General features: G+C 37.7%; 2 non-coding genes across 2 annotated transcripts; both read left to right on the top strand.

Moving 5' to 3' along the window:
• The first annotated feature begins 495 nt into the window (after positions 1–495).
• LOC112780820 (small nucleolar RNA R71) lies at positions 496–603 on the top strand. Its single transcript, XR_003191633.1, has one exon. It is a non-coding gene; the product is annotated as a small nucleolar RNA R71 (small nucleolar RNA).
• Positions 604–11,225: 10,622 nt separating this feature from the next.
• On the top strand, positions 11,226–11,333 carry LOC112780519 (small nucleolar RNA R71). The gene has a single exon (XR_003191350.1). It is a non-coding gene; the product is annotated as a small nucleolar RNA R71 (small nucleolar RNA).
• The last annotated feature ends 10,974 nt before the right edge of the window (positions 11,334–22,307 follow it).

Here is a 22,307-nt window from a genome sequence, read left to right as displayed (position 1 = left end):
TCCACCATTATTGTTGTTGAAGCCTTGTTGAGGCCTCTGTTGGTCCTTCCATGAGAGATTTGGGTGATTTCTCCACGAAGGATTATAGGTGTTTCCATAGGATTCTCCCATATAATTCACCTCTTCCATTGCTGGGTTCTCAGGATCATAAGCTTCTTCCTCAGATGAAGCCTCTTTAGTATTGCCTGTTGCTGCTTGCATTCCAGACAGACTCTGAGAAATCATATTGACTTGCTGAGTCAATATTTTGTTCTGAGCCAATATGGCATTCAGAGTGTCAATTTCAAGAACTCCTTTCTTCTGAGTTGTCCCATTATTCACAGGATTTCTTTCAGAAGTGTACATGAATTGGTTATTTGCAACCATTTCAATGAGTTCTTGAGCTTCTGCAGGCGTCTTCTTCAGATGAAGAGATCCTCCAGCAGAGCTGTCCAATGACATCTTGGACAGTTCAGACAGACCATCATAGAAGATACCTATGATGCTCCATTCTGAAAGCATGTCAGAAGGGCACTTTCTGATCAATTTCTTGTATCTTTTCCAAGCTTCATAGAGGGATTCACCTTCCTTCTGTCTGAAGGTTTGGACTTCCACTCTAAGCTTACTCAATTTTTGAGGTGGAAAGAACTTTGCCAAGAAGGCATTGACTAGCTTTTTCCAAGAGTTCAGGCTTTTCTTAGGTTGTGAATCCAACCATATCCTAGCTCTGTCTCTTACAGCAAAAGGGAAGAGCATAAGTCTGTAGACCTCAGGGTCAACCCCATTGGTCTTGACAGTGTCACAGATTTGCAAGAATTCAGCTAAGAACTGATGAAGATCTTCCAATGGAAGTCCATGAAACTTGCAATTCTGTTGCATTAGAGAAACTAATTGAGGCTTAAGTTCAAAATTGTTTGCTCCAATGGCAGGGATAGAGATGCTTCTCCCATAGAAGTCAGGAGTAGGTGCAGTAAAGTCACCAAGCACTTTCCTTGCATTGTTGGCATTGTTGTTGTTTTCGGCTGTCATGTCTTCTTCTTGTTTGAAGATTTCTGTTAGGTCCTTTTTAGCTTCTCTTAGCTTTCGCTTCAAGGTCCTTTCAAGTTCAGGATCAGCTTCAACAAGAATGCTTTTGTCTTTGTTCCTGCTCATATGAAAGATAAGAGAACAAGAAAGTATGGAATCCTCTATGTCACAGTATAGAGATTCCTTGAGGTGTCAGAGGAAAAGAAGAATAGAAGGAGAAGGTAGAAAGAGAAGAATTCGAACTTATCAAGAGGGATAGAGTTCGAATTGTTGATAGTGGAGGAGTGTTAGTCCTTAAATAGAAGGATGTGAGAAGAAGGAAAGAATTTTCGAAATTAAAGTAAAAAATTTTTGAAATACTTAAAAGAAATTTTGAAAATTTGATTGACGATTTTCGAAAATTAAGATTGGGAAGGAAATTAAGTGATTTTTGAAAAAGATTTTGAAATTAGAAATCAAAAAGATATGATTGAAAATTATTTTTAAGAAAAAATGTGATTGAAAATATATGATTGAGAAGAGATGATTGAAAATCAAATTAAAAAAAAGAAAGTTTTTAGAATTAAAGTGATTACTTGACTAACAAGAGATTAGAAGATATGATTCTAGAATTTAAAATTTAATCCTTTCTTAATAGGCAAGTAACAACTTGAAAATTTTGAATTAAATCATGAATTGGAGCAAGAATTTTCGAAAATAAAAAAAATGTAAAGAAATTGATTTTGAAAAGATATGATTGAAAAGATATGATTTGAAAAAGATTTGATTTTGAAAAATTATGAAAACTTGAAAAAAATATGAATTAAAAACAAAATCTTCCCTCTTGTGCCATCCTGGCGTTAAACGCCCAGAATGGTATCCATTCTGGCGTTTAACGCCCAAAACACTACCTTTTTGGGCGTTAAACGCCCAGCCAGGTACCCTGGCTGGCGTTTAAACGCCAGTTTTCCTTCTTCACTGGGCGTTTTGAATGCCCAGCTTTTTCTGTGTAATTCCTCTGCTGCATGTTCTGAATCTTCAATTCTCTGTATTATTGACTTGAAAAGATATATATAATTTTTTTTTTTGAATTTTTGATGATGAGAAACAACCAAAATGCAACTAAACATAGAAAACCAAGATCAAATAAACAATGCATGCAGGACACCAAACTTAGAAATTTTTCATATTAGAGACACTAACAAATGGAGAATGCATGTGAGAAATAACAAAAGACACTAAACAAGAGAATTTAAAGATTAGAGCAAGGAAATCATCAAGAACAACTTGAAGATCAATGAAGAACATGATGCATGTAATTTCGAAAATTAGAAGAATGCAATTGACACCAAACTTAAAATTAGACATTAGACTCAAACAAGAAACATAAAATATTTTTTATTTTAAGATTTTAAAATTTTTTTTTGGATTTTTTGAAAATTATATGGAAAAGAAAATAAGGATTTCAAAATTCTTAATATGAATTTCCAGGAATCATGCAATGTTAGTCTAAAGCTTTTAGTCTAAAAAGATTAGACATGGCTAGCTAAGCTTCAGCAGGACATTACATTCAATAGCTAAATTGATGAGGATCAATCAGCTTTTGTGATGATAAAAACATCACCTGAAACTCTAGAATTCATGCTTACGAACTCTGAAGAACAAAATAAAATAAAATTACCTAATTTAAGCAACAAGATGAACCGTCAGTTGTCCAAACTCGAACAATCCTCGGCAACGGTGCCAAAAACTTGGTGCACAAAATTGTGATCATCAATGGCGCCATCAACATGGTACGCATAATTGTAATCTCAACTCTTTATCACAACTCCGTACAACTAACCAGCAAGTGCACTGGGTCGTCCAAGTAATAAACCTTACGCGAGTAAGGGTCGATCCCACGGAGATTGTCGGCTTGAAGCAAGCTATGGTCATCTTGTAAATCTCAGTCAGGCGGATTCAAATGGTTATGGAGAATTGATAATTAAAAGAAAAACATAAAATAAAGATAGAGATACTTATGTAATTCATTGGTGGATTTCAGATAAGCGTATGAAGATGCTTTGTTCCTCCTGAACCTCTGCTTTCCCATTGCCTTCTCCCAATCACTCGTACTCCCTTCCATGGCAAGCTTATGTTGGGTTTCACCGTTGTCAATGGCTACCTCCCGTCCTCTCAGTGAAAATGGTCCTGATGCTCTGTCACAACATCGGCTAATCAGCTGTTGGTTCTCGATCATGTCGGAATAGGATCCATTGATCCTTTTGCGTCTGTCACACGCCCCACACTCGCGAGTTTGAAGCTCGTCACAGTCATCCCATCCCGGATCCTACTCGGAATACCACAGACAAGGTTTAGACTTTTCGGATCTCAAGAATGCTGCCAATTCATTCTCGCCTATACCATGAAGACTCTGATTTCATGGAATGGAGAGCTCGGTTGTCAGGCGAGGCACCCATGCGTCATGAACCAGAAGGCTAAGAGATACACACTCAATCGAAGGTAGAACGGAGGTGGTTGTCAGGCATGCGTTCATAGGTGAGAATGATGATGAGTGTCACTGATCATCACATTCATCAAGTTGAAGAACAAGTGATATCTTAGAGAAGAAGTAGGCGTGAATTGAATAGAAAAACAGTAGTAATTGCATTAATTCATGAGGAACAGCAAAGCTCCACACCTTAATCTATGGTGTGTAGAAACTCCACCGTTGAAAATACATAAGAACAAGTTCTAGGCATGGCCGTGAGGCCAGCCCCCAAAACGTGATCTAAGGTAGCATAAGACTAAACAAAGATGAAAATACAATAGCAAAAGATCCTATTTATAGATAACTAGTAGCCTAGGGTTTACAGAAATGAGTAAATGATGTAAAAATCTAATTCCGGGCCCACTTGGTGTGTGCTTGGGCTGAGCATTGAAGCTTCCATGTGTAGAGACTTTTCTTGGAGTTAAACGCCAGCTTTTGTGCCAGTTCCGACGTTAAACGCCAGAATTCTTGAGCTGACTTGGAATGCCTGTTTGGGCCATCAAATCTCGGGCAAAGTATGGACTATTATATATTGCTGGAAAGCCCAGGATGTCTACTTTCCAAAGCAATTAAGAGCGCGCCAATTGGGCTTCTGTAGCTCCAGAAAATCCACTTAGAATGTAGAGAGGTCAGAATCCAACAGCATCTGCAGTCCTTTTTCAGTCTCTGAATCAGGTTTTTGCTCAGGTCCCTCAATTTCAGCCAGAAAATACCTGAAATCATAGAAAAACACACAAACTCATAGTAAAGTCCAGAATTGTGATTTTTAATTAAAAACTAATAAAAACAAAATAAAAATTAACTAAAACATACTAAAAATATACTAAAAACAATGCCAAAAAGCATATAAATTATCCGCTCATCAGGAGGCCATGATCATGCTCTGAGTATCTGTGAGGCTCCATGAGAGCCCACTGTCAAGCTATTGACATTAAAGAAGCGCTTGTTGGGAGGCAACCCAATCTTTACTTATCTATGTTAAATTTCTATTTTTCATTGTTATTTTATGTTTTCTTTAGGATGATGATAATGTGGAGTCACAAAAACAAAAGCTAAAATAAAAAATAGCATTGAAAATAGCACACCCTGGAGGATGAGCTTACTGGCGTTTAAACGCCAGTAAGGGTAGTAGAATGGGCGTTAAACACCCAGTTTGGCACCATTCTGGGCGTTTAATGCCAGAAAAGGGCACCAAGCTGGCGTTTAACGCCAGAAAGGGAAGACAAGTTGGCGTTTAACGCCATAAAGGGGAGAAAAGCTGGCGTTAAATGCCAGAAAAGGGCAGCAACCTGGCGTTTAACGCCAGGATTGGCACTCAAAGGGGCGTTTACACGCCAAAATGGTGCAGGGATGAGAAATCCTTGACACCTCAAGATATGTGGACCCCACAGGATCCCCACCTACCTCAACTCTCTCTCTCTCTCTTCTTCACACCTTCCCATAACACCCTTCCCCAAATACCCCTCACCAATCACCTCCACCCACTCTTCCCCAAAAACCCCACCCACCTCACAATTCAAATTCAAATCCTTTTCCTCCCAAACCCAACCCCTAATACACGAACCCTACCCCTCTCTCCACTCCTATATAAACCTCTCATCCCTCCTTCATTTTCACACATCATAAACACTTCTTTCCCCCCTTGGCCGAACCACTCACACCTTTCTATCTCCTCTATTTTCTTCTTCTTCTTCTACTCCCTTCTTTCCTCTTTTGCTCGAGAACGAGCAAACCTTCTAAGTTTGGTATGGTAAAAGCGTTGCTTTTTGTTTTTCCATAACCATTTATGGCACCTAAGGGAAGGGAAGGGAAGGGAAGGCAAAAGCTTCCACCTCCGAGTCATGGGAGATGGAGAGATTCATCTTAAAGGTCCATCAAGACCACTTCTATGAAGTTGTGGCCAAGAAGAAGGTGATCCCTGAGGTCCCTTTCATGCTCAAAAGGAATGAGTATCCGGATATCCGATATGAGATTCGAAAAAGAGGTTGGGAAGTTCTCACTGGTGCGCAGAAATTGTGATTACACTTTAATTATGTAAAATTCATCGCTCTTTCTTTCCCTGGTAATGGCGCCAAAAACATGATGCCAATACCATGGTTCACAACTTCGCACAACTAACCAGCAAGTGCACTGGGTCGTCCAAGTAATACCTTACGTGAGTAAGGGTCGAATCCTACGGAGATTGTTGGTATGAAGCAAGCTATGGTCACCCTGTAAATCTCAGTCAGGCGGATATAAAATGGTAATGGGGTTTTCGAAAATAATTAATAAAACAGGGATAGAAATACTTATGTAAATCATTGGTGAGAATTTCAGATAAGCGAATAGAGATGCTTTCGTTCCTCTGAACCTCTGCTTTCCTGCTATCTTCACCCAATCAGTCTTACTCCTTTCCATGGCTGGCTTTATGTGATGCATCCCATTGTCAATGGCTACTTTCGGTCTTCTTTCGGGAAAATGATCCAAATGCCCTGTCACGGCACGGCTAATCGTCTAGAGGCATCACCCTTGTCAATGGTTACATCTTATCCTCTCAGTCAAAATGGTCAACGCACACTGTCACGGCACGGCTATTCATCTGTCGGTTCTCGATCATGCTGGAATAGGATTTACTATCCTTTTGCGTCTGTCACTACGCCCAGCACTCGCGAGTTTGAAGCTCGTCACAGTCATTCAATCCCTGAATCCTACTCGGAATACCACAGACAAGGTTTAGACTTTCCGGATTCTCATGAATGCCGCCATCAATCTAGCTTACACCACGAAGATTCTGATTAAGAGATCTAAGAGATACTCATTCAATCTAAGGTAGAACGGAAGTGGTTGTCAGGCACGCGTTCATAGGGAATGATGATGATTGTCACGTTCATCTCATTCAGGTTGAAGTGCGAATGAATATCTTAGAAGCGAAATAAGATGAATTGAATAGAAAACAGTAGTACTTTGTATTAATCCTTGAGGGACAGCAGAGCTCCACACCTTAATCTATGGAGTGTAGAAACTCTACCGTTGAAAATACATAAGTGAAAGGTCCAGGCATGGCCGAGAGGCCAGCCCCTCTGATCTAAGAACCAGGCGTCCAAAGATCAAAAGATAATCCAAAGATCAAAAGATTCAAAGATGTCTAATACAATAGTAAAAGGTCCTATTTATAATAAACTAGCTACTAGGGTTTACAAAAGTAAGTAATTGATGCATAAATCTACTTCCGGGGCCCACTTGGTGTGTGCTTGGGCTGAGCTTGAGTGTTACACGTGTAGAGGTCATTCCTGGAGTTGAACGCCACCTTTTGTGCCATTTTGGGCGTTGAACTCCACTTTGCAACTTGTTTCTGGCGCTGGACGCCAGAATTGGACAGAGTGGTGGCGTTGAACGCCAGTTTGCATCGTCTAAACTTGGGCAAAGTATAGACTATTATATATTTCTGGAAAGCCCTGGATGTCTACTTTCCAACGCAATTGGAAGCGCGCCATTTTGAGTTCTGTAGCTCCAGAAAATCTATTTTGAGTGCAGGGAGGTCAGAATCCAATAGCATCAGCAGTCCTTCTTCAACCTCTGAATCTGATTTTTGCTCAAATCCCTCAATTTCAGCCAGAAAATACCTGAAATCACAGAAAAACACACAAACTCATAGTAAAGTCCAGAAATGTGAATTTTACATAAAAAATAATGAAAACATCCCTAAAAGTAACTAGATCCTACTAAAAACATACTAAAAACAATGCCAAAAAGCGTATAAATTATCCGCTCATCACAACACCAAACTTAAATTGTTGCTTATCCCCAAGCAACTGAAAATCAAGTAGGATAAAAAGAAGAGAATATACTATAAATTCCAAACTATCAATGAAACAAAGCTTCAATCATATGAGCGGGACTTATAGCTTTTTGCCTTTTGAATAGTTTTGGCATCTCACTTTATCCATTGAGGTTCAGAATGATTGGCATCTATAGGAACTTCAGATTTCGAATAGTGTTATTGACTCTCCTAGTTCAGTATGATGATTCTTGAACACAGCTTCTTTATGAGTCTTGGCCGTGGCGCTAAGCACTTTGTTTTCCAGTATTACCACCGGATACATAAATGCCACAGACACATAATTGGGTGAACCTTTTCAGATTGTGACTCAGCTTTGCTAAAGTCCCCAATTAGAGGTGTCCAGGATTCTTAAGCACACTCTTTTTTTTTGCTTTGGACCTTGATTTTAACCGCTCAGTCTCAAGTTTTCACTTGACACCTTCACGCCACAAGCACATGGTTAGGGACAGCTTGGTTTAGCCGCTTAGACCAGGATTTTATTCCTTTAGGCCTTCCTATTCACTGATGCTCAAAGCCTTGGGATCCTTTTTATTTTCCTTGCCTTTTGGTTTTAAGGGTTATTGGCTTTTTGCTCTTGCCTCTTGGTTTTAAGAGCTTTGGCTTTTTCTGCTTGCTTTTTCTTTTTCTTTCTACTTTTTTTTTCGCCTATATTTTTTTTTTCTGCAAGCTTTGTTCCTTGCTGCTTTTTCTTGCTTCAAGAATCATTTTTATGATTTTTTAGATTATCAAATAACATGTCTCCTAGTCATCATTCTTTCAAGAGCCAACATATTTAACATTCATGAACAACAACTTCAAAAGACATATGCACTGTTCAAGCATTCATTCAAAAAACAAGAAGTATTGTCACCACATCAATATAATTAAACTAAGTTCAAGGTTAAATTCGAAACTCATGTACTTCTTGTTCTTTTGAATTCAAACATTTTTCATTTAAGAGAGGTGATGGATTCATAGGACATTCATAACCTTAAGGCATAGTTACTAAATACTAATGATCATGTAATGAAGACACAAATATGGATAAGCACTTAACATAGAGAAAACGAAAAATAGAGAAAGTAAGAACAAGGAATGAGTCCACCTTAGTGATGATGGCGTTTCCTTCTTGAGGAACCAATGATGTCCTTGAGCTCTTCTATGTCTCTTCCTTGTCTTTATTGCTCCTCCCTCATTGCTTTTTGATCTTCTCTTATTTCATGAAGGATGATGGAGTGCTCTTGATGTTCCACCCTTAATTGTCCCATGTTGGAACTTAATTCTCCTAGGGAGGTGTTGATTTGCTCCCAAAAATTTTGTGGAGGAAAGTGCATCCCTTGAGGTATCTCAGGGATTTCTTGATGATGAGCTTCTTCATGTGCCTGTTGAGATTCATGAATGTGCTCTCTTGTTTGCTCCATCCTTTTCTTAGTGATGGGCTTGTGAGATGAATCTTTCCATCTCCCATGGCTCAAAGGTGGAAGCATTTGTCTTCCCTTTCCTCTTTCTTGAGGTTTCTCTGGCCTTAGGTGCCATTAATGGTAATGGAAAAACAAAAAGCTTATGCTTGTACCACACCAAACTTAGAATATTGCTCGCCCTCGAGCAAGAGAAGAAAGAATAGATAAAGAAGAAGAAGATATGGAGGAGATAGAGGGATGTGTGTATGGATGTGAGTGGTGAATGGAAAATAGAAGGGATGACCATGAATGGAGAGAGAGAGGGTGAGGTGGGTGGGGATTCACAGATCCTGAGATGATCCTGTGGGGTCCACAGATCCTGAGGTGTCAAGGCATTTACATCCCTGCACCAATTTAGGCATGCAAAATGCCCTTGCACACAACTCTGGGCGTTCAGCGCCAGGTTGGTGCCCATTTTGGGCGTTCAATGCCCATTTGTTGCCCATTTCTGGCGTTGAACGCCAGAACCATGCTTGTTCTGGGCGTTCAGTGCTCAGACACTGCCCATTTTGGGCGTTCAGCGCCAGAACCATGCTCTGTTCTGGCGTTGAACGCCAGACAGATGCCTCCTCCAGGGTGTGATTTTTCTTCCGCTGTTTTTGATTCCGTTTTCAATTTTTATATTTATTTTGTGACTCTACTTGATCATGAACCTAATAAAACATGAAAAACAATGAAAATAAAGATTAGATAAATAAAAATTGGGTTGCCTCCCAACAAGCGCTTCTTTAATGTCAATAGCTTGACAGTGGACTCTCATGGAGCCTCACAGATGTTCAGAGCATTGTTGAGACTCCCCAACACCAAACTTAGAGTTTGGATATGGGAGTTCAACACCAAACTTAGAGTTTGGTTGTGGCCTCCCAACACCAAACTTAGAGTTTGACTGTGGGGGGCTCTAGTTAACTCTGTTTTGAGAGAAGCTTTTTCTGCTTCCTCTCCATGGATGCAGAGAGATATCCTTGAGTTGTAAACACAAGGTTGTCCTTATTTAATTGAAGGATCAATTCTCCTCTGTCCACATCAATCACAGCTCTTGCTGTGGCTAGGAAAGGCCTTCCTAGGATGATGGATTCATCCTCTTCCTTTCCAGTGTCTAGGACTATGAAATCACCAAGGATGTAAAGGCCTTCAACCTTTACTAACACGTCCTCTACTTGTCCATAAGCCTGTTTTCTTGAATTTTCTGCCATCTCTAATGAGATTTTATTGGCTTGTACCCCATAGATTCCCAGTTTCTCTATTACAGAGAGGGGCATGAGGTTTATTCCTGAGCCAAGGTCACACAGAGCCTTAAAGATCATGGTGCCTATGGTACAAGGTATTATGAACTTTCCAGGATCCTGTCTCTTCTGAGGCAATGTCAGTTGATCCAGATCACTTAGTTCATTGGTGAACAAGGGAGGTTCATCTTCCCAAGTCTCAATGCCAAATAATTTGGCATTCAGCTTCATGATTGCACCAAGGAACTTGGCAGCTTGCTCTTTAGTAACATCCTCATTCTCTTCAGAAGAGGAATACTCATCAGAGCTCATGAATGGCATAAGGAGGTTCAATGGAATCTCTATGGTCTCTAGATGAGCCTCAGAGTCCTTTGGTTCCTCAGAGGGAAGCTCCTTATTGATCACTGGACGTCCAGGAGGTCTTCCTCCTTGGGATTCACGTCCTCTCCTTCCCTTACAGGTTCGGCCATGATGCTTATGTCAATGGCCTTGCACTCTCCTTTTGGATTCTCTTCTGTATTGCTTGGGAGAGTACTAGGAGGGATTTCAGTGATCCTTTTACTCAGCTGGCCCACTTGTGCTTCCAAATTTCTGATGGAAGACCTTGTTTCATTCATGAAACTTACAGTGGCCTTAGATAGATCAGAGACTAAGTTTGCTAAGCTAGATGGATTCTGCTCAGAATTCTCTGTCTGTTGCTGAGTGGATGATGGAAAAGGTTTACTATTGTTAAACCTATTTCTTCCACCATTATTAAAGCCTTGTTGAGGCTTTTGATCATTCCATGAGAAATTTGGATGATTTCTCCATGATGAGTTATAGGTGTTTCCATAAGGTTCACCTAAGTAATTCACCTCTGCTATTGCAGGGTTCTCAGGATCATAAGCTTCTTCTTCAGAAGATGCCTCTTGAGTACTATTGGATGCAGCTTGCATTCCATTCAGACTCTGTGAAATCATATTGACTTACTGAGTCAATATTTTATTCTGAGCCAATATGGCATTCAGAGTATCAACTTCAAGAACTCCCTTCTTCATAGGCGTCCCATTACTCACAGGATTCCTCTCAGAAGTGTACATAAACTGGTTATTAGCAACCATGTCAATGAGTTCTTGAGCTTCTGCAGGCGTTTTCTTTAGGTGAATGGATCCACCTGCAGAAGTATCCAATGACATCTTTGATAGCTCAGATAAACCATCATAGAATATATCCAGGATGGTCCATTCTGAAAGCATGTCAGAAGGACACTTTTTGGTCAGTTCTTTGTATCTCTTCCAAGCTTCATAGAGGGATTCACCTTCTTTCTGTCTGAAGGTTTGAACATCCACTCTAAGCTTGCTCAGCTTTTGAGGAGGAAAGAACTTGGCTAAGAAAGCCTTGACCAGCTTATCCCAAGAGTTCAGGCTATCCTTAGGTTGAGAATCCAACCATACTCTAGCTCTGTCTCTTACAGCAAAAGGGAAAAGCATGAGCCTGTAGACTTCAGGATCTACTCCATTAGTCTTAACAGTATCACATATCTGCAAGAATTCAGTTAAGAACTGAAAAGGATCTTCAGATGGAAGTCCATGAAGCTTGCAGTTCTGCTGCATCAGAGAAACTAATTGAGGTTTCAGCTCAAAATTGTTTGCTCCAATGGCAGGAATGGAGATGCTTCTTCCATGTAAATTGGAATTAGGTGCAGTAAAGTCACCAAGCATTCTCCTTGCATTATTGTTGTTGGGTTCGGCTGCCATCTCCTTTACTTGTGCGAAATTTTCAATAAGGTTGTCTCTGAATTGTTGTAATTTAGCTTCTCTTAGTTTCCTCTTCAGAGTCCTTTCAGGTTCTAGATCAGCTTCAACAAGAATGCCTTTTTCCTTGTTCCTGCTCATAAGAAAGAGAAGAAAACAAGAAGAGAAGAGGAATCCTCTATGTCACAGTAAAGAGGTTCCTTATTGTTAGTAGAAGAAGAAAAGGAATATGGGTGAAGAAGAATGAAGAATCCAAACACAAGGGTAAGGATAGGAGCAGTGATGTGAGATGAAGAGAAGTGTTAGTAGATGAATAAATAAAATAGAAGGAGATGAGAGAGAAGGAAGATTTTCGAAAATAATTTTTGAAAAAGAGTTTGTGATTTTCAAAAATAGTTTTTGAAAAAGGTTAGTAATTTTCGAAAATAAAAAATCAAAAATTAAAATAATTAGTTAATTAAAAAGAAATTTTGAAAAAGAGGGAAGATATTTTCGAAAATGAGAGAGAGAGAGTTAGTTAGGTAGTTTTGAAAAAGATAAGAAACAAACAAAAAGTTAGTTAGTTAGTTGAAACAAATTTTGAAAATCAATTTTTTTGAAAAGATAAGAAGATAAGAAGTTAGAAAAGATATTTTGAAATCAAATTTTTGAAAAGGATAAGATAAGAAGATATTTTTGAAAAGATATGATTTGAAATTAGTTTTGAAAAATATTTGATTTTTAAAATCACAATTAATGACTTGATTCACAAGAAATCACAAAATATGATTCTAGAACTTAAAGTTTGAATCTTTCTTAACACGCAAGTAACAAACTTGAAATTTTTGAATCAAAACATTAATTGATGATAATATTTTCGAAAATTTGATGAAACATTAAGAAAAAGATTTTTGAAATTTTCGAAAATTACTAAGAAAAATGAAAAAGATTTGATTTTTGAAAAAGATTTTGAAAAAGATAAGATTTTTAAATTGAAAGTTTGATTTGACTCATAAGAAACAACTAGATTTTAAAAAGTTTTGAAAAAGTCAATCCAAATTTTCGAATTTTATGAGAGAAAAGAGGGAAAGATATTTTTTTGATTTTTGAATTTTTATAATGAGAGGAAAAACATGAAAATTATGCAATGCATGAAAGTTATGGATCAAAACAATGAATGTATGCAAGAATGCTATGAATGTCAAGATGAACACCAAGAACACTATGAAGATCATGATGAACATCAAGAACATATTTTTGAAAAATCTTTTAATGCAAAGAAAACATGCAAGACACCAAACTTAGAATTCTTTAATGCTTAGACATAAAGAATTCAGGAATGCATATGAAAAAAAACAAGAAAAGACACAAAATATGCAAATGCAAAGATCAAACAAGAAGACTTACCAAGAACAACTTGAAGATCATGAAGAACACTATGAATGCATGAATTTTCGAAAAATGCAAGATGCACATGCAATTGACACCAAACTTATAACATGACTCAAGACTCAAACAAGAAACACAAAAATATTTTTGATTTTTATGATTTTCTAATTTTTTTTGTATTTTTTTTCGAAAATTTTTTGAAAAAGAAAAATAAGGATTCCAAAATTTTTAATATGAATTCCAGGAATCTTATGCTCTTTAGTCTAAAGCTCCAATCAAAGGGTCAGGCATGGCTTAATAGCCAGCCAAGCTTTAGCATGTAACAGGTAGATTATGAATCAGCAGTAGGTGGATTAGCACCAACTAGCTTGCTCTTGATAACAAATTGGAAGCCTTAGTCCAAATGAATTTAGACATGGCTTTACAGCCAGCCAGGCTTCACATACTTCATGAAACACTAGAATTCATTCTTAAAAATTCTGAAGAAAAATATATTTTTGAAAACATTTTTATTTAAAAAAATATTTTTTTTGGAAAAAACGAAAAAAGAAGAAAATATTTTTGAAAACTTTTTTATTTAAAAAAAATTTTTTTTTTCAAAAACAAAGGAAAAATTTTTGAAAAATTTTTGAAAAGAAAACAAAAAGAAAATTACCCAATCTGAGCAACAAGATGAACCGTCAGCTGTCCAAACTCGAACAATCCCCGGCAACGGCGCCAAAAACTTGGTGCGCAGAAATTGTGATTACACTTTAATTATGTAAAATTCATCGCTCTTTCTTTCCCTGGTAATGGCGCCAAAAACATGATGCCAATACCATGGTTCACAACTTCGCACAACTAACCAGCAAGTGCACTGGGTCGTCCAAGTAATACCTTACGTGAGTAAGGGTCGAATCCCACGGAGATTGTTGGTATGAAGCAAGCTATGGTCACCCTGTAAATCTCAGTCAGGCGGATATAAAATGGTAATGGGGTTTTCGAAAATAATTAATAAAACAGGGATAGAAATACTTATGTAAATCATTGGTGAGAATTTCAGATAAGCGAATAGAGATGCTTTCGTTCCTCTGAACCTCTGCTTTCCTGCTATCTTCACCCAATCAGTCTTACTCCTTTCCATGGCTGGCTTTATGTGATGCATCCCATTGTCAATGGCTACTTTCGGTCTTCTTTCGGGAAAATGATCCAAATGCCCTGTCACGGCACGGCTAATCGTCTAGAGGCATCACCCTTGTCAATGGTTACATCTTATCCTCTCAGTGAAAATGGTCAACGCACACTGTCACGGCACGGCTATTCATCTGTCGGTTCTCGATCATGCTGGAATAGGATTTACTATCCTTTTGTGTCTGTCACTACGCCCAGCACTCGCGAGTTTGAAGCTCGTCACAGTCATTCAATCCCTGAATCCTACTCGGAATACCACAGACAAGGTTTAGACTTTTCGGATTCTCATGAATGCCGCCATCAATCTAGCTTACACCACGAAGATTCTGATTAAGAGATCTAAGAGATACTCATTCAATCTAAGGTAGAACGGAAGTGGTTGTCAGGCACGCGTTCATAGGGAATGATGATGATTGTCACGTTCATCTCATTCAGGTTGAAGTGCGAATGAATATCTTAGAAGCGAAATAAGATGAATTGAATAGAAAACAGTAGTACTTTACATTAATCCTTGAGGGACAGCAGAGCTCCACACCTTAATCTATGGAGCGTAGAAACTCTACCGTTGAAAATACATAAGTGAAAGGTCCAGGCATGGCCGAGAGGCCAGCCCCTCTGTTCTAAGAACCAGGCGTCCAAAGATCAAAAGATAATCCAAAGATCAAAAGATTCAAAGATGTCTAATACAATAGTAAAAGGTCCTATTTATAATAAACTAGCTACTAGGGTTTACAGAAGTAAGTAATTGATGCATAAATCCACTTCCGGGGCCCACTTGGTGTGTGCTTGGGCTGAGCTTGAGTGTTACACGTGTAGAGGTCATTCCTGGAGTTGAACGCCACCTTTTGTGCCATTTTGGGCGTTGAACTCCACTTTGCAACTTGTTTCTGGCGCTGGATGCCAAATTGGACAGAGTGTTGGCGTTGAACGCCAGTTTGCGTCATCTAAACTTGGGCAAAGTATAGACTATTATATATTGCTGAAAAGCCCTGGATGTCTACTTTCCAACGCAATTGGAAGCGCGCCATTTTGAGTTCTGTAGCTCCAGAAAATCCATTTTGAGTGCAGGGAGGTCAGAATCCAACAGCATCAGCAGTCCTTCTTCAACCTCTGAATCTGATTTTTGCTCAAGTCCCTCAATTTCAGCCAGAAAATACCTGAAATCACAGAAAAACACACAAACTCATAGTAAAGTCCAGAAATGTGAATTTTACATAAAAACTAATGAAAACATCCCTAAAAGTAACTAGATCCTACTAAAAACATACTAAAAACAATGCCAAAAAGTGTATAAATTATCCGCTCATCACTCACCAACCCCATTCAACAAGTCAGAATCTTAATGGTTCAAGAGTTCTATGCTAATGCATGGGTCACCAAAATCCATGATCAAAGTGTGAACCCGAATCCAAAGAATTGGCTTACAATGGTTCGGGGAAAATACTTAGATTTCAGTCCGGAAAATGTAAGGTTAGCATTCAACTTGCCAATGATGCAAGGAGATGCACGCCCCTACACTAGAAGGATCAACTTTGATCAAAGGTTGGACCAAGTCTTCATGGACATATGTGTGGAAGGAGCTCAGTGGATAAGAGATTCCAAAGGCAAGCCGGGTCAATTGAGAAGGCATGACCTTAAACTCGTGGCTAGAGGATGGTTGGAATTCATCCAACGCTCCATCATTCCTACTAGCAACCGATCCGAAGTGATTATAGATCGGGCTATCATGATCCATAGCATCATGATTGGAGAGGAAGTAGAAGTTCATAAGGTCATATCTCTAGAACTCTACAAAGTGGCTGACAAAACCTCCACTTTGGCAAGGTTAGCCTTCCTTCATCTCATCTGTCACCTATGAAATTTAGCTGGAGTTGTCATAGGAGAAGACACCCTCATTGAAGAGGACAAGCCCATCACTAAAAAGAGGATGGAAAAAATAAGAGAGCTCACTTATGGACCTCAACAAGAGCATGAGGAAGTCCCTCATCAAGAAATTCCTGAGATGCCTTAAGGGATGCATTTTCCTCCACACAACTATTGGGAGCAACTCAACACCTCTTTGGGAGATTTGAGTTCCAATATGGAGCAACTAAAGATAGAGCACCAAGAGCACTCCATTATTCTCCATGAAATTAGAGAGGATCAAATAGCCAAGAGGGAAGAGCAACAAAGGCAAGGAAGAGACATAGAGGAGCTCAAGCGTTCCATTGGATCTTCAAGAGGAAGAACTAGCCGCCATCACTAAGGTGGACCCGTTCTTTGATTCCCTTGTTCTTATCTTTCTGTTTTTCTGATTTTTATGCTTTATGTGCTATCTATGTTTGCATCTTCATTACATGATCATTAGTGTCTAGTGCCTATGCTTTAAAGTTATGAATGTCCTATGAATCCTTCACCTCTCTTAAATGAAAAAAAAATGTGTTTTCTGAAAAAGAAAAAGAAGTACATGAATTTCGAATTTTAAAATAGTTTAATTATTTTGATGTGGTGGCAATACTTTTTGTTTTCTGAATGAACGCTTGAACAATGCATATTTTTTATAGTGAAGTTTATGAATGTTAAATCTGTTGGCTCTTGAAAGAATAATAAAAAAGGAGAAATGTTATTGATAATCTAAAAAATCAAAATTGATTCTTGAAGCAAGAAAAAGCAGTGAATAGAAAAAAAATATTATATGCGAAAAAAAAAAGAGAAAAAGAAAAAGTAAGCAGAAAAAGCCTATAACCCTTTAAACCAAAAGGCAAGGGTAAAAAGGATCCAAGGCTTTGAGCATTAATGGATAGGAGGGCCTAAAGGAATACAATCCTGGCCTAAGCGGCTAAACCAAGCTGTCCCTAACCATGTGCTTGTGGCGTGAAGGTGTCAAGTGAAAAGCTTGAGACTGAGCGGTTAAAGTCGTGGTCCAAAGCAAAAAAGAGTGTGCTTAAGAGCTCTGAACACCTCTAATTGGGGACTCTAGCAAAGCTGAGTCACAATCTGAAAAGGTTCACCCAGTTATATGTCTGTGGCATTTATGTATCTGGTGGTAATACTAGAAAACAAAATGCTTAGGGTCACCGCCAAGACTCATAAGTAACTGTGTTTAAGAATCAACATATTGAACTAGGAGAATCAATAACACTATCTGAATTCTGAGTTCCTATAGAAGCCAATCATTCTGAACTTCAAAGGATAAAGTGAGATGCCAAAACTGTTCAGAAGCAAAAAGCTAATAACCCCGCTCATCTAATTAAGATTGATCTTCATAGATGTTTTTGGAATTTATTATATATTCTCTTCTTTTTATCCTATTTTGTTTTTAGTTGCTTGGGGACAAGCAACAATTTAAGTTTTGGTGTTGTGATGAGCGGATAATTTATACGCTTTTTGGCACTATTTTTACATAGTTTTTAGTATGTTTTAGTTAGTTTTTAGTATATTTTTATTAGTTTTTGAATAAAAATCACATTTCTGGACTTTACTATGAGTTTGTGTATTTTTCTGTGATTTCAGGTATTTTCTGGCTGAAATTGAGTGACCTGAGCAAAAATCTGATTCAGAGGCTGAAAAAGGATTACAGATGCTGTTGGATTCTGACCTCCCTGCACTCGAAGTGGATTTTCTGGAGCTACAGAAGCCCGATTGGCGTGCTCTCAATTGCGTTGGAAAGTAGACATCCTGGGCTTTCCAGAAATATTTAATAGTCCATACTTTTTCTGAGATTTGATGGCCCAAACTGGCGTTCAAAGTCAACCCAAAGAATTCTGGCGTAAAACACCAGAACTGGCACTAAAACCAGCGTTTAACGCCCAAACTGACACAAAAGCTGGCGTTTAACTCCAAGAGAAGCCTATAAACGTGAAAGCTTTAATGCTCAGCCCAAGCACACACCAAGTGGGCCCCAGAAGTGGATTTCTACATCATTTACTTATTTCTGTAAACCCTAGGCTACTAGTTCATTATAAATAGGACCTTTTACTATTGTATTTTCATCTTTTGATCTTTAGATCATCTTTGAGACTATCTTTGGATCACTTTTGATCTCTTGATCACGTTTTGGGAGCTGGCCATTCCGCCATGCCTGGACCTTCATCACTTTTGTATTTTCAACGGTAAAGTTTCTACACATCATAGATTAAGGTGTGGAGCTCTGCTGTTCCTCATGAATCAATGCAAAGTACTATTGTTTTTCTATTCAATTCATGCTTATTCTTGTTCTAATATATTCTCTCGTACTTCAACCTGATGGATATGATGATCCGTGACACTCATCATCATCCTCCCTTATGAACGCGTGACTAACAACCACATCCGTTCTATCTGCAAGAGCTTGAGTGTGTATCTCTTGGGTTCCTGGTTCACGACGCATGATTGCCTCTCCTGAAAATAGAGACTTTCAATTCCATGAAATCAGAGTCTTCGTGGTATAAGCTAGAATCAATTGGCAACATTGATGAGCGTATAATTTATACGCTTTTTGGCATTGTTTTTACATAGTTTTTAGTATGATTTAATTAGTTTTTAGTATATTTTTATTATTTTTTAATTAAAAATCACATTTCTGGACTTTACTATGAGTTTTTGTATTTTTCTGTGATTTCAGGTAATTTCTGGCTGAAATTGAGAGACTTGAGCAAAAATCTGATTCAGAGGCTGAAGAAGGACTGCAGATGCTGTTGGATTCTGACCTCCCTGCACTCAAAGTGGATTTTCTGGAGCTACAGGAGTCCAAATGGTGCATTCGCAACTGCGTTGGAAAGTAGACATCCAGGGCTTTCCAGAAATATATAATAGTTTATACTTTGCACGAGTTTAGATGACGCAAACTGGCATTTAATGCCAGCTTTCTGCCCTATTCTGGCGTTAAATGCCAGAAACAAGTTGCAAAGCAGAGTTAAACGCCAGAAACAAGTTACAAACTGGCGTTCAACTCCAAGGAAGACCTCTAATGCTCAGCCCAAACACACACCAAGTGGGCCCCAGAAGTGGATTTCTACATCATTTACTTATCTCTGTAAACCCTAGTAGCTAGTTTACTATAAATAGGACTTTTTACTATTGTATTTACATCTTTGGATCATCTTTGGAGATCTTTGATCAGTTTTATGCTATCTTAGACTTTTATGGAGGCTGGCCAGTCGGCCATGCCTGGACCTTCATCACTTATGTATTTTCAACGGTAGAGTTTCTACACACCATAGACTAAGGTGTGGAGCTCTGCTGTTTCTCATGAATTAATGCAAAGTACTATTGTTTTTCTATTCAACTCAAGCCTATTTCTTCTCTAAGATATTCATTCTCACACAAGACCATGATGAATGTGATGATCATGTGACGCTCATCATCATTCTCACTTATGAATGCGTGCCTGACAACCACTTCCGTTCTACATGCAAACAAGCTTGAATGTGTATCTCTTAGCCTTCTGATCTACGATCAGAGTCTTCGTGGTATAGGCTAGCATTATTGGCGGCCATTCTTGAGATCCGAAAAGTCTAAACCTTGTCTGTGGTATTCCGAGTAGGATCTGGGAAGGGATGACTGTGACGAGCTTCAAGCTCGCGAGTGCTGGGCGTAGTGACAGACGCAAAAGGATTACTGATTCCTATTCCAGCAGGATCGAGAACCGACAGATGATTAGCCATGCGGTGACAGCGCATTTTGGACCATTTTCACTGAGAGGATGGGATGTAACCATTAAGAACGGTGATGCCCAACATACAGCTTACCATGGAAAGGAGTATGAAGGATTGGATGAAAGCAGTAGGAAAGCGGAGATTCAGAAGGAACTAAGCATCTCTATACGCTTATCTGAAATTCTCACCAATGAATTACATAAGTATCTCTATCTTTATTTTACGTTTTATTTATCTTTTAATTATTAAAACTCTATAACCATTTGAATCCGCCTGACTGAGATTAGCAAGATGACCATAGCTTGCTTCAAGCCGACAATCTCCGTGGGATCGACCCTTACTCACGTAAGGTTTATTACTTGGACGACCCAGTACACTTGTTGGTTAGTTGTGCGAAGTTGTGAAGAAGAACTAAGATTATGAACGTGCGTATTAAGTTTTTAGCGCTGTTACCAAGGAATGAACGATCACGATTTCGTGCACCAAGTTTTTGGCGCCGTTGCCGGGGATTGTTCGAGTTTGGACAACTGACGGTTCATCTTGTTGCTTAGATTAGGTAATTTTATTTTAATTTTAAGCTTTTTGTTTTTATTATTCTTATTTTCAAAAAAAATTTAATAAAATCATAAAAACAAAAAATTTGATGTTTCTTGTTTGAGTCTAGTGTCAATTTTTAAGTTTGGTGTCAATTGCATGCTTTTAATTTTTCTTTAAAATTTTGAAAACTCATGCATGTGTTCTTCATGATCTTCAAGTTGTTCTTCATGATCTTCAAGTTGTTCTTGATGATCTTCTTTAATTTTTCATGTTTTGTTTCTTTTCTTGTTTTTCATATACATTTTCAATTTGTTAGTGTCTAAACATTGAAAATTTCTAAGTTTGGTGTCTTGTATGTTTGTCTTCTCTAAAAAGTTTTCAAAAATAAGTTCTTGATGTTCATCTTGACATTTAAAGTGTTCTTGGTGTTCATCTTGACATTCAAAGTGTTCTTGCATGCATTGTGTGTTTTGATTCATAATTTTTATGTTATGTGTCATTTTTGTATTTTTCTCTTTCCTCATTAAAATTCAAAAATCAAAAAAATATCTTTCCCTTTTTATCTCATAAATTTTCGAAAATTTGATTTGGCTTTTTCAAAACTTTTTAAAATTTAGTTGTTTCTTATGAGTCAAATCAAATTTTCAATTTAAAAATTCTATCTTTTTCAAACCTTTTTCAAAAATCAAATCTTTTTCATTTTTTTCTTTCATAATTTCAAAAATTTCAAAATTTATTTTCAAAATCTTTTTCTTATTTCTATTTCATATTTTCGAAATTAATGCTAACAATTAATGTGATTGATTCAAAAATTTCAAGTTTGTTACTTGCCTAGTAAGAAAGGTCCAATCTTTAAACTCTAGAATCATATCTTTTTGTTTCTTGTTAGTCGAGTAATAAACTTTAATTTCAAAAATCAAATCTTTTTAAATTTCTTTTTCAAATCTTTTTCAAAATAAATTTCAATCACATCTTTTTCAAAATCAATTTCAAAATCTTTTCTAACTTCTTATCTCTTCAAAATTGATTTTCAAATCTTTTTCAAATTAATCTTATCTTTTTGTTTGATTCTTATCTTTTTCAAAACTACCTAACTAATCTCTCTCTAATTTTCAAAAACCCCTCCCCTCTTTTTCAAAATTCTTTTTTAATTAACTAATTGTTTTAAATTTTAATTTAATTTAATTTCATTTTTCTTCTTAAAATTTTTGAATTTTAACTTTAATTTTTATTTTTAATTAATTTTCGGATTCTTCCATCTTTCATCCCCTTCTATTTATTTATTTATCTACTAACACTTCTCTTCCACCCACCCCATCTTCCTCTCTGTGTTCGAGTTTTTCTCTTCCCCTTCTTTTATTCTCTTCTTCTTCTACTTACATAAGGAATCTCTATACTGTGACATAGAGGATTCCATATTTTCTTTTGTGTTCTCTTCTTTTTCATATGAGCAGGAGCAAGGATAAGAACATTCTTGTTGAAGCCGATCCTGAACCTGAAAGGACTCTGAAGAGGAAGCTAAGGAAAGCTAAAGCACAACTCTCTGGAGAAAATCTGACAGAAATTTTCGAAAAAGAAGGAGACATGGCCGAAAATAATAACAATGCAAGGAAGATGATTGGTGACTTTACTGCACCAAATTCCAACTTACATGGAAGAAGCATCTCAATCCCTACATTGGAGCAAACAATTTTGAGCTAAAGCCTCAATTAGTTTCTCTGATGCAACAGAACTGCAAGTTTCATGGACTTCCATCAGAAGATCCTTTTCAGTTCTTAACTGAATTCTTGCAGATCTGTGACACTGTTAAGACCAATGGGGTTGATCCCGAGGTCTACAGGCTTATGCTTTTCCCATTTGCTGTAAGAGACAGAGCTAGAATATGGTT

The sequence above is a fragment of the Arachis hypogaea genome, chromosome 19 (genome assembly GCF_003086295.3).
Source record: "Arachis hypogaea cultivar Tifrunner chromosome 19, arahy.Tifrunner.gnm2.J5K5, whole genome shotgun sequence".
Classification (NCBI taxonomy): Eukaryota; Viridiplantae; Streptophyta; class Magnoliopsida; order Fabales; family Fabaceae; genus Arachis; species Arachis hypogaea.
Note: the sequence above shows the minus strand (reverse complement) of the source record. Positions and strands in the feature narration are given on the sequence as shown.